General features: G+C 37.8%; 1 protein-coding gene across 11 annotated transcripts in view; it reads left to right on the forward strand.

Annotated features, from left to right (window-relative positions):
* GREB1 (growth regulating estrogen receptor binding 1) overlaps window positions 1-13,601 on the forward strand; it is a 215,748-nt gene that overhangs the window by 61,865 nt on the left and 140,282 nt on the right. The window lies entirely within an intron of this gene.

Raw genomic sequence — 13,601 nt, forward strand, 5'->3', positions numbered from 1 at the left:
GAGATGTTAAAGTAGTTAGCAATAAAATTGGTGTAGTTTTTCTTATTCTTTTTTATTTCTTCTAATTGAAGACATCATTTTTCTTTTAAATACGTTTTTATTGATGCCTTTTGGTTTTTTTACATCACTATTATTTCCCCTACTTCCTTTTTCCTTCCTCCTTTCAAGAGAGCCATTCTATATAACAATATTTTTAAAGACCAAAAGAAATGAGAAAGAAGTCAGCACAACTGATCAGTATATTGACAAAGTCTGAAAGTATATGCGATGTACAGCACTTGTAGACTTTCCACCTCTGTAGCGATGGGGGATGTACCTTATTTTCAGCACCTTTGAACAAGTTACTCATGGCTGCCCTGTTCCAAATCAGATAGTTTTAAACCAATAAAGATAATACTGTTTTGCCTGTCTCAAATTCAGTAAATGCCCTGTTGATTTCAGAATGCTTTGGAGGGAGTTGTTCTACCTCTCAATAAATGGTAGGTTATTTGCAAATTAATAATGATAGTTTAAAGCTGGTAAGGATAATAGCTGACATTTACATAGTTTTTTCAAGTTTAGAGATTTTATTGCATGCCTTTACAATTAAGTTAAATATTTCTTAAAAATCCCAACTATATGCATGACACTTTGCTAAGTACTAGGGCTACTACATATGTGTGTATATGTATGTCTGTATATATGTGTACATGTAAATGTCTGTGTATATATGTGCATGCATATGTATACACACACATATACACACACCTTGAAGTCATAGAATCATAGATTTAGAGCTGGAAGGAGTCCAGTTTTATTTTCAGTTTTAAATTCTTTTCTTCTCCTCTCCCCTCCTCAACTCATTAAGAAAGCAAGGGAAAAAACCTATAGCAAATATGTACAGTTATGAAAAATAAATGATCACATTAACCTTGTTCCAAAAAAAAGAAAAGAAAATAGGCTTCAGTTTACATCCTTTATGCCAAAAGTAGAGACAGCTCTCTGTCTGGAGGCAGATAGCATTTTCATCATGAGTCCTTTGGAATTGTGGTTGGTCCTTGCATTAGTCAGGGTTCTTGAGTCTTTCCAAATTGTCTGCTAACTTTATTTTACAGATGAAGGAACTGAAGTGAAATAAAAATATTGTTCTCATTTTACAGATGCGGAAACAGACTCAGAAATTTAGTGAGTTCCTGGATCTAGGTTTGCCACCTAGTTTTGTTCATTATTTTCCTTAATTAAAATAATTTGTATGTCATCTATGCCTTTATCCTCATAGTTGGTAAAAAGAATGTTAAACATCATAAAGTTCAGGACCCTTCAACTAGACAGCACTTCCTTCTAGGTTGATGTCAACCACTAATGAGTCTTTGAGTAGACTTACTTATCAGTTCCAAATTTATCCAGGTTTACTGTCTCACAAGACTATTGTAAGGAACAAATGCCTTTGAGACTCTTTGTGACCACAAAGTACTATATAAGATTGAACTGTTTTTATTTTTTCATTATCTGTCCACCTATGTCTGTCTGTCCATATGTCTGTTTATCCATCTCTTTCTCTTTGGGCCTCAGTTCCTTTATAAAGTCAAGGGAATTAGGTTAAGTGATCTCTAAAAGCCCCTTTCAATATTAATATTCTTAGTCTTCTGATCTATAGATTTTTTAAGCCTTCTAGACTAATCTAGAGTGAAATCTGTTTGGAAAGAAAAGAACATCTGGTACCAAGTGTATAAGAGTCTAAGAGTTGCTTTTCATCTAACTTACTATCTCTAGCTGTTTTATCCTACCTCATTTTTTTCACTGATACAGAATATTAGAACTGAAGTGGATCTTAGAAATGCATCAATCAAACCCCATATTTCTCGCCATTATCCCCTTCTGCCTATTTTACAGATGAAGAGCCTGAAGCCTCGGGAGGGAAAGTGACTTATCCAGGTTTATATAGCTTGTGTGATAGGAGATGTGAAGCCTAGTTAGTCTGCGCATGGGTATTTTGGCTAAGCTTTAGGTCATCTATGGTTAAGGACAAGCTAAGGTGCTAATTCTGGGGCTTGTGTCTATTGACTTTGGTTTTGTATGATTCTGTTTAAGAGTCAGGGGAATTGTCTTAAACTATTCATGGCAGCTGACATTGAACTTGGCCCAGAGAATCATCAGATGGATTGTTTGAATGCCATGAGTATTCCAAGACTGGAGTAGGGAACAGTCTCAACTATAGGCAAATGTGACACTTGGAGACACACATGTACTACTTGTTCTTTTAGTTGCCTTCCTAGGAGGATCTATTGACCAGCAGAGCACATGGACATGGATAGTCAGTGGCCCTAGACTGCTATGGCTGAAGTGCTTTGTGGGACACTGGAGTCCTATGTGATTGTATCTTGTCACTGTCTCCGTAGATTCAGTACTGCCTGAGTCGTATGGATTAGCCTTGTGGTCAAATGACTCATGCCAATTAGCTCTGAATTTCTGACTGAAGCTTTAATCATGGACTGATGGACTGCAATCTGGAGATGATTCCCTCCTCCGGCTTTGTTATTTATTATTTCGTCCTCTGCTTTGTTACATCTTCATCTTGGTTGTCCTTCTTTCCACATTGTGCCAAAAGGTATTTAAGTCACTTGTAGGAGTAAAAGTCTAAACAGGCCCCAGGTCCTTTCTAATGCTGATTTGTTACTCTTACTAGTGGTGTGATCTATTGTTGCTTTGTAGAATCACAGAATCTAAGAATTGATTGGCTGTAGTCCAGCCCCTTCCTGAAGGGGAATATAGGCTCTATAGTGCTTTCAGCCAGTCAACAAGGATTTATTAAGTGCTTCCTGTGTGCCCAGGCCCTGTGCTTAAGTGTTGGAGATACAAAGAAAGGCAAAAAACAATCTCTGCTCTCAAGGTGTCCTCCAGTCTTTGCTTTGAACACTGATAGTTCTGGGCGGCACAGTGGATAGAATGCTAGGCCTGGAGTCAGTAATGCCCACTTGTCTTCCTAACTTCAAATCTGTGTGACCCTGGGCAAGTCACTTAACCTTTTTTGCTTTAGTTTTGTCATCTATAAAATGAGCTGGAGAAGGAAATGGCAAACCACTCCAGTGTCTTTACCAAAAAAACCTCAAATGGGATCATGGAGAGTCAGATACAACTGAACAAACAACCACAAGACAAATTTTGGATTACTCACTTGCCTCATGAGGCAGACCTATTTGATTTTTGATCAGTTACAATTGTTAGGAAGTTTTTCTTTATATCAGTATGCAGTCATCCTCTCTGCAGTTGTTTATTGCTTGTAATGTAGTTTAGCCCTCTGAGACTAAGACAATTAAGATCTATCATAATTCTTCCCCCTTGTTCTTAGACTTCTCTCAGTTAAACATTCCTAGTTCACTGAAATGATACGTGTATGGCACGGTTTGGAGTCCACAATTCTGGCTCCCCTTTCTGTATGCTGTTCATCTTATCAATGTTCTTCCCATAATGAGATGTCCAGAACTGATCATGGCATTCCAGCTGTGGAACGTATCTCAGAGTACAGTGGGAAGATTGCCTCCCTTGTTTGGTACACTGTGCACAGCCTGACATCATATTAAACTTTTTCCCTGCTTTGTCACATTCTCTTTGATGTTGAACATGCTGTACCATTCCCTAAACCTTCCAAATCTTCTTTATGTCAGTTATTGTCTAGCCACACTTTGGTCATTTTCTCTCCCTCCCTTTCACTCTCTCTCTTCTGTCTTTCTGTTTCTATGTGGATAAATATGTATACGTAGCTGATTATTTGAAGTGTAAGACTTGACATTATTTTTAAATGTGAATAATTAATAGATTAGAATGACAAAATATATTAAATTATTAGATATCATTTTATTAGATGTGGCCCAGCATTTCTAGCTTATGGAAATACCTTTTGGTTTCTGAGTCCATCATTCAATTAAAGAGTTATTGACTTTGCAAATGATTGTATGTAGAGAATGAAGGTTCCCTTAGAAAACTCAAGATAGCTGTGAGGTTCTGAACTGGAATGACTGAGGATATGGATTGAGGGACAGGGTTCATTCAGTAGGAGGTTTGGAGGAAGAGTGGTTTCAGGGGTAAAATAAGTTCCATTTTTGGACATGCTGAATTTGAGGCATATATGGGATATCCAGCATCTCGACAGCTGGAAATTCAGATTAGAATTGTGGGAGAGAGATTAGGGCTGGGTGTATAAATCTAGATTAGAAATTAGCAATGTAGAGATGACATCCGTGGGAGAAAGTAGGATTACCAAATGAGAAAGAAACACATATAAAGAAGAAGGCACAGTATAGTGCTTGGGGGGTGACAGGAATGTTGAAATGGGTACCTTGATTTGTTCAATGAAGTTAGAAACTAGAATGGTGAGGTTCTGGAAGAAAGTGAGGAGAGAAATGTGAAGACAGTGAGTGCCAAGTGAAACTGATTGAAACCTGGGTAAGGACCATGGAAATTAAGAGACCTTTTGAGAGTATAGTTGGGTAGAGTAAAGGCTGGGAAATCCAGAGAGCATGGGTAGCAAAGTCAGTGCTGCGGCAGCTTAAGTTTAGGGAATAGGCAAGAGTGCTAAATCTGGGAGTCAGGAGAGACCTGTGTTAAAGTCCTTCCTCTGACATTTATATGCTACGAGCAGCTCTGAGCTTTCATTTCCTTATCTGTAAAATGGGAATAATAATACTACTTATATTTCTTCATAGGTTTATTGTGATGAGGAAAACTTAAAAAGAAACCCAATCTTAACATGGATATAGATATTATTCTTATTAATGATCTTGGGCTTTCCAATATTATTGTCTATATCTTCTCCTTTTTTGATGGTGTTTAGATTGAAATGGTCCTGGGACAAGTCAGTATCCTGTTACTTTAATACTCTACTTACTATTCTGTAGATTCTTATTACAGGTGGATTATATAAATGCTTTATGTAGTTGAATAAAAGCATAGGAGATTAACTTATTTTCTGTAGACTCTGCTCAAAAGAGCCTTAGTATAATTTCAGTAGTTGACGGGATAACCTCATTTTTTCCCCACATGATTTTGGAGTCCTTTACTAAGTTTCCTTATATTGGAATCTGTTTATTCTATGTAGCTTGTAGATTGAGTAGCTGGCAGGGTGACATCTATTAAAATGGTGTTCTGAAGTTTTAATGATTAATTTTTTTATCCAGGTAATTTTGGGCAAAAATTTGGTCTGTGAATAACAGCTTGATTTGTTGAGTTCTTTAGGATGTTTTGAGGTCTATATTTGTAATACAGGGATTTGTTGTCCATCAATCGGTGGAAGTGAATAACTTTGGTCATCGAGTAGGTCCTAAACTGTTATTCATGCACTGATATGTGCTGCAGTTTTCACTCTTTCTTGCATCATCTACAATGATCATTAAGCCTGGGCTCCTTAAAGATAACCCTTCTATAATTTCTGGTGGTGAAGTTTGATTTGTACATCAAATTCGAGTAGGGAAATAATTGGGGAGCAGATGTGTTATGAGGGCGGATTGTTGCTATTTGTTCTGAAACGGAACTATGACGTCAGGACTAGGGATGTAATGGTCATAAGTAAAACAAACTTCCTTGTCTTGAAGAGGAGATTTAAAGGGAGGATAAAACAGGAAAAAAAAACCACTCTTGCCTCTTAGATAACTGGAGGGTTATCTGAACTATAAATCCTCTCTTTAAGGAGGGAATCAGGACAGATACACCTCATTTCTCACCTGGCTACACTACTTTGGGACCTGACTTTTCAGCTTCTCTTGCTACCTCTATTTCCCCCCCATGTCCCATCAACTACCTCTCCTCAATCACCACTTTTCAGCTTCCTTTTGTGTTGTCTTTCTTCATTAGATTGTAAGCTCCTTGAGGATAAGGATTGTCTTTTTTGGGGGGGGGTGGGGGCTGTTTATTTGTATCCTCAAGTGCCTGGCGTATAGTTGGTGCTTAGTAAATGCTTATCAACTATTGAATAAAGAACAATAGCATTGGAAGGTTTAGGAACTCTGACCAAAGCAATAAACAGCCTTTCCTCCTGAGAACCTATAGCAAAGCACGTTACCCATATTCTAAGAGAGAAGCTTGAAAGAAAGGTTAGAAATATACATTTTTGGATATGACCATTGCGTAGAATTGTTTTGTTTGTCTGTGTTCATCTATTACAAATGGCTTGTTGTTGCACAGTCATGTAATGTTAATTACAGTTAAAAATCTTCCCCACTCATTGATGGGCCTGACCATTAAGGGAAGCTTGATTATTAGGGGAGGCCCACACTTTTTGTTTATTTCTAATGCACTGGTTCTCAAGGGCTGTGATGCCCTCTGGCTCTGAAAAGTGTATAAATAGTCTGAGGTGAGGTTTTACTTTGGGGTTTACTCATTAGAAGTGTCTGTTTGGCCAGAGGAGACTGTGGGCAGCATCTAAGGAGCCCCCTGGCTTTGAAAACCCAGATGTTGGTGCTTCTCTCTCTGGTAACTATGTATGTATGTAATGGTCAGACAGTTGGATCTGTCTGTTGATCTGTGGTTTATGTGTTGCTTATGGTCAGGCAGTTGGAAGCCCTGTCTGTTGGTTGATCTTTGTTTCTCTGTACTTTCTCAGAAGTTCAGGGTGCTGATTTTTCCCTTGAACTAAGTGCATGATATATTTTCTTGATTAAAGTGATTGTTGACCCCTCAAAAGTTGCTTTCCTTTTAGAAACGCAAGTCAAAGAACCTGTACAACAGGCCCTCCTGTGCATGCTGGGGTGCTTAGTGCTACAAGTTATCCCCTCCACGTTGTGACTTTCCCCATGGTGGTTTTAATATATCACAGGTCAGCATAAGAAGTTAAATGGGAATTTTGGGGACTTTTGCTGGAGATGCAGAAAATACATGAAGGCCTGCCTATGACACAGAAAAAGTTTAGAAACTCAGAAATGCATAAAATATATGTATAGTATTGTACAATAGCAACGTATTTTATCTTTTAATACCATAATAATTCACAATTCTGATCTTGTATGAAGGGAGGGCCAAAAAATTTTGCACAGGTTTTCTAGATTTTGAAGGTGCCACACCCCTAATCCCCATGTGGAAGGAATAACAGTATTTTTTTTTTCTTTCAGTTAATAGGGAGGAGGATGATGGGCAGTGATGCCAAAAAAAAGAGGGTCATTAAAATGTTTTCTTCCCTCCAGTGCACTGAAGAGAACAGAAGGAAGTTCAGAGGTTATTTGTTTATTCTCCAAAGACTTTTTGCAGGTTAAAAGAAATAAACTATCATGTGCTCCAAGAATGCCTATCAGTTCTTTTTGTTCTTTTCAGTGAGGAAATGGTAATTTTTTTTAATAGCTTCCTTTTGGAGATGTACTCTGTGTTTTGTTTTTATGAGCTATATTTTTAAAGTTATTATTAGATATGACATTGTCATATTTAATACTTTGTGTACACATATATATATAAAATGTAATGTTACATACATATATTATGATTACTGTAATTGTTATTATTAGTTTGTCAGGGAAAGGATAGAATGAAAGAACAATAACCTAAGAAAATGGTAGAGTCAAATAAGGGTTAAAAAGTAGGTTAAAAGGGTTAGAAGCAGGTTAGTAGGTAGTAGGGAAAGGAGTTCCTAGATTAGGAGAAACAGAGAATGAGAGGAGGATATGCTCAATGGTACAAACTTCCAGAAGAGAAGGGAATGGGACAACATGCAGATAACAAGAGGGGACCTGAGTGGAGAAGTGAGCAGGTGGTGAGAAAATTGAGACAAGTATTGGGAAATGACTGCTTACCTTGAGTAAGGAAAGACCTGCATTGAAATGCTTCCTGCGATATTTACTATGGTATTGGCCATTCACTTTAAACTATCTGAGCCACAGTTCCTTTAACTATAAAATGGGAATGATAGTACCTGTATTGCTTTACATAAAGATTATTATCATATAAAATTTTTTTTACTTTTAATTTTTAAATTAAAAGAATATTTTCTTTCCATCCTACATTCCTTTTCCTCCTTCTCTAGAAGGCAAGGAAAAATAAAATCCTTTGAACAGATATGCATAGTTGAACAAAACAAATTCATTGGCCATATCCAAAAAGATTGGATATTCAATCAATTGCTCAATAAGCATTTTTAGCATCTACCATGTGCCAGGCACTGTGTTAAGCCCTGGGGAGGCAAAAGGGGCAAAAGACATTTCCTGTCATGATGGAGTTCACCATCTAATAGAATTAGGAGAGATTCACGTATAGAAGAATAAAAGGATTGTTACAGACAGGGAGCACCCAGTTTATAAAGGATAATTTGAATTTGTAGTAGACCTCATCAGCACGAATGATGCAGGTCAGTTGTAACAGTAGTTGCTAAAATCACGGGCAAAGGAGGCCAAGAATTCTAGACAGTATATGACTGACTTAGTCACTTGACTGTTTTCTTGTCCACCACAGTCCTATAGAGGGGCATGTGCTTAGGTAAGAAGGGTCAGTGGTAATAGTGCAAGGAGAGCCATGTGGAATGTCACATGGCAGAAGAGAAAAGTCAAGGGTATTTAGATATGATAGCCACTAAATAAACAAAGACAAAAAAATCAGATAAAAGAGTGGAAGGAGCTGAAGCAAGGTAACTAGAAGAGAGCAATGACAGCCTTGTATTTAGAAGAGGAAAAGTGAGCAGCCTGGGAGAAACAAGGAGAGAAATGCCAGAAGAGGTGATAGAATCTCTTCTATTTACCTGTGTTCAACTTTCTAAAGTTCTAAATGGACCTGAGCAAGAGAAGCCTGAAATATTAGGACTGGAGGTAGCCTTAAAGATCATATTGCACATTCGTTGTAGTCCAGAGTGATTTTTCTTTGGTGTCATAAAGAACAAAGCTGCAAGGAGAAAACCCAGTTTTCCTGATTTTTAGTGATATGCCCTTTCCACTACTACATCATGTGGTCTCCTGGTTTCTAAAGTCAGTTTGCCAAGAACCTCTATGATACTGGCCCATTTTTTTTCAGTAGGTCTTTTGGTGTTTACATTTCAAGTCATGGCCTTGTTTTGGTTCTGTCTTCACTGTGGTGCCTCCTTGATTGCTGAAGACCATAATGACTTCTACTGCCCTTGAACTCTTGTGATACTGGCTTGTTTTTCTCTTATTCCTCATATGTTGACTTATGTTGTTGTTTATATTTTTATACAGATCTGAGCAACTAGACTGTAGGGTGGCATGATACCGAGGAAAAGGTTCAATTTAAAATCTGGCTCTGCCATTATTTTGCACCCAGGAGGCACTGGAGTTTTGGGACTCCAGCCTCTAATAGGTTCACTCTTGATCTGGTCAGACAGGCAGATGCCTTCAGAGGGGTTAATAATCAGCTTTATTCTAATCTAGTCTTCTCAAAGATTTGCTAATAATGGGAGAACCAGCTCCTCCAGCATTCCCTAATCACCTTCTCACAGGGGTCAGCAAGAAGGGGTGGCAACTACCCCTACATCTCCATGGGGTCAATCTTGATTGGCACAGCTTATGCACTTCCCTAAATCCCCTCAGACCTCAGTGAAGGCTGGTTGAGGTAGTTACACGAATTCCTCTATTCATTACCTGTGGTTTCCCCCATCACTGACCAATGCCCACTTCTTTTATAGGGCAACAGACAAAGAAGGCATCTTGCCAACATTAAGTTCACAGGTTAACTTCAGCAGTATCATCGTTCTGCGCAAGCATAGTTAAGTATCATTTATGTCAACCCATATCTCATGGTGCAGCCTCAGTATGCCTATTACTATGATTCTAGGAATTACTATCTAGGAACCTTGGGGCTATTCTGGGAGTTATTATCTAACAGCTGGAAACTAGACCTTGCCATGGCCATGAATCCTGAGAAACTGAACTCTAAAAAGGGCAACAAAATCCTCCTTACTCATAGCCATCTTAGTAATTGAGCTTGGGCAGATGACCACCTCTCTGAGCTTCAGTTTCACCAGCTGTAAAAGTGAGGATTGGGCTAGATGGTCTTGAAGGTCCCTTCTCCTCCTAAATTCTATAAACTACTTAGCTTTTGTTTTCTGAATTTTATTTCTAGCCTGGAACATTATATATCTATATCTGTATATCTATATCTATTTTTCTATCTATCTACCTATCTATCTACCTGTCTATCTATCTACCTGTCTATCTATCTATCTATCTATCTCTCTATCTGTCTGTCTGTCTGTCTGTCTATCTATCTATCTAGTAGATTCTTAGTCAAGGTTAGTATCTTTTGACAAAACTGATGATGATAACTTAAATTTATATATAATTTTTAAGGTTTATAAGGTAATTTCCTTAAAACAGCACACTATATATGAGACTGGTTGCATAGGTATAGATTTTACATGTAAAAAACTATTGATTGTGGTAAAAGTGACTTTCTTAGAGTCACTTAGTTAAGTGTATATTGGACTCAGGGTTCCAAGTTTTCCCCCACTGTGCTATACTAGTTCATAAGGATGATAAGTCTTCACAGTTAGTGTATTTCTTTACAAAATTCATTGTGGTTTTTTGGAGCTTTTTGAAATTAGATTTAGTATTTAGGCATTTTTGTGAAATTCTTGTTTTTTCCCCCCATATTTTGAGTAGGACAAATAGAAGAAAAAAGGATAAGATCTGGAAAGATTTTTTAAAATAATAAATTATGTTTACTATCAAGATAGCAGAACTGCCACACCTAAATGTTTGCTTCCTATACATAGAAAAATTTTCACTAAATGTCCACATATTGAGGGTATCCTCAGTGAGGGTATGAGTGGAAACAGGTTTTTGCAGATGATATTCTTTAATAGATCGCATCTTTATCATCTTATAACTGATCAAAAGACATAGAGAAAACATGATCCTGTTGTGTTTCTTGTATATAGATAGTGGAGAAAACATTTGATTCTGTAGAACTAAAGGCCACCTTAAAGATTCTCTTCCAACAAGGTAGCCCCTATCTATATGTCAAAATAATTAAAGTTTCCTTAACAACAGAAACAGTCCTCTTTAAACAACTTTTGATAATAAGCATCAGGTCAGAAATAAAACAGGGAGATGTATGGATGTCAAAGATATTTGTGATTGTGATGGAAGATAATCCAGTTCTGAGTTTAAGAGGAAGAGGGATTCCTTATGGAAAGTGAAATCCACCAAATGCTAATAAGAAGATAGTGCTGATTGCATCAAGCCCTAGAACACTTTAGGGCCTCCAGGAAAAATGTGATAAATACTCAAGAGTTTGGTCTTACCATCCACATAGGAAAGGCCATGAAGATTAAGAATGCCTATTGCCTAGATTATGGCATTCAATTGGATGAACAACTTATAAAACTCGTCCATCAGTATGTCTTTTAGGGACAGTGAAAGTACTTAGCAAATTGGGTCCAGAATTAAATTTCCCCAGAAGAGTAGGTTGGACTGCCTGCAGGAAATTGCAAGGCTCCATTAATGAACCCAAGCTTCTTTTGGAAACTAAGACTCACATTTTTAATACCAATATCCTACAGGTGGTGGTGTTTGACTGTGAGACATTGGGTACAACAACCTCCAAAGAATTGAAAATAACTATTAGATAGAGGGCAATGTAAAGGGACATAGTGGATGTGAGGGAGAAATGTATGATAGAGAGAGAAGATGATTTGTTCACATGGTGAGGGTGGGGCAATGACAGGTTGACAGCCTGATGAATTACTCCACCAGTAATGCCAGGGCATCACAGAGAAGGCCTCCAGAACATTGGTTAGGGACTTTGTGGGGAACTTTAGGGAGGGTATGGATGAAAGTATCTCACAGTTTAGGTTAGGCAAGGTTGTATCACAGCCACCTTCATTGGAGGGAACATCTAGTTGGATGAAATAACAGTCCGCTTGAGTAAGTCTAAAGGAGTCTTTTTAAAAATCAGTATCTCTTCCTTTGCCCCAGATTATCCCACCACCCTCCAGAGAATGAATGTCTTAGGTATAAAAATAAACAAAACTGAATAAAAACCGTACCAGTACATCCTGAGTATTTCCTTATGCAGACATCATTTTAAAGTGATGTTGTTAATACCTTTTAACCACACCTTTCTCTTACCCCCGTTTCCCATATGGTAAATGAGGGACTTAGATGTCATTCTTGCTCTCTTCTCATCAGTTGGCATGAATAAACAGGTTATTCCTGTTATATCCATTTAAGGCTTCTGAAAAATTCGTGGAATTCTAAGCCATAAAAGGTGCTCTAGAGTCAAAGGTATCAAACTCAACTCACAGAGTCTCAACCAGGGCAGAACCAGATTAAAATGTAATTAGGGAATATTTAACAAAATAAATCTAAGTACAATAAAACATAGATATTGTTAATTTGTGGTTTTCCAAGTCAGTATGCAACCAACAGGGTTGAGTTTGACACTATTGCTTTAAACATGGGCAGGTACTGTTATTAATTAGAGGCAGTTTTAAAGATCATCCTGTACAAAGAGTGGAGACAGTGCCTGAAAATGGTGGATCAGTCCCAGTAGATATTAAGAGGTACAACAAGTGAAGGAACAGGCTCAGAAGTGGACTCGAGTTCTGTGGCTAACAGGTTGCTTGCTTAAGCTGACCTCATTCATTCAAGAGAAGTCTCCTTTTGTTTGAGGCTAATTTCTGAAGAAGTCCTTCCCAGACAGCTCATTTCCCCAGGCTGTAACCAGGAGTTGAAAAGGGGGGCCCTGTGGTCAGGAGTTATTACAGCAAGCAGGAAGTGTTTAATGGGGTCCATTTACTTTTAGTTAGAAGAGGAAAAGGCAAAGCCTTGTTTATGAGGCGAGGAGAAAGTTAATGTGATTTTACACCAGTTCATTTTACCACTTAAGAGAAAGCAGATCTAAACAGGGCATGACCATGATTGCCTTCTTTAAGGATTTGGTTGGGCGAAGAACTCTTTAATGACAAATATTTATTATAAATGATGCTGTAGAGAACTAAGATAGATTTTTTTCACTTGTTGAAGCAGTTTAATAGCCATATAGTTATGTCATAAGGCTTTTGATTCCATGTTAGGAGATTGAGTATTTTCATTCATTCATGGTGGTTTTGATGCATTGAACAACATCCCGATATAGTAGTTAAGAGAGCAGGGTGTGGAGTGAGAAGGCCTCTGTTAGAATCTTGTCTCTGCTACTTACTACATGCATTTTGTGGGCACTTTACTTGACAAACAAGTCATTTAGCATCAATTGTCCTATCTGTAAAATAAGGTGGTTGAACTAGATCATCTCTAGGATACTGTACTGCCCTTAAATCTGCAATTCATTCTAATTCATTCAGAGAATTCTGGGCCTCAGTTTTTTTATCTGTAAAAATGAAGATGCCGGAATGATCTCTAAGGTTCTTTAGAGTATCACATGCTATGATCTTCTGTAGAGTTTTAAGCTCTGCAAAGCACTTTGCTTGCAACGACCCAGGAGACAGGTAAATGAGTAGTACTGTTATTCCATTTTATAGAGGAGGCATATAAGGCTTGATGAAGTTAAGTTACTTGCCCAGGTCACACAGGGGAAGAGAAGGGAATAAACAATTTATTAAGCCCCTACAATATGCCAGGCAACTGTGAATCTTACAAATATTACCTAACTTGATCCTTATAACAGTCTTGAGAAGTAGATAGTATTAATACCCTCAT

Source organism: Notamacropus eugenii, chromosome 1 (assembly GCF_028372415.1).
Source record: "Notamacropus eugenii isolate mMacEug1 chromosome 1, mMacEug1.pri_v2, whole genome shotgun sequence".
In the NCBI taxonomy this organism is placed as follows: Eukaryota; Metazoa; Chordata; class Mammalia; order Diprotodontia; family Macropodidae; genus Notamacropus; species Notamacropus eugenii.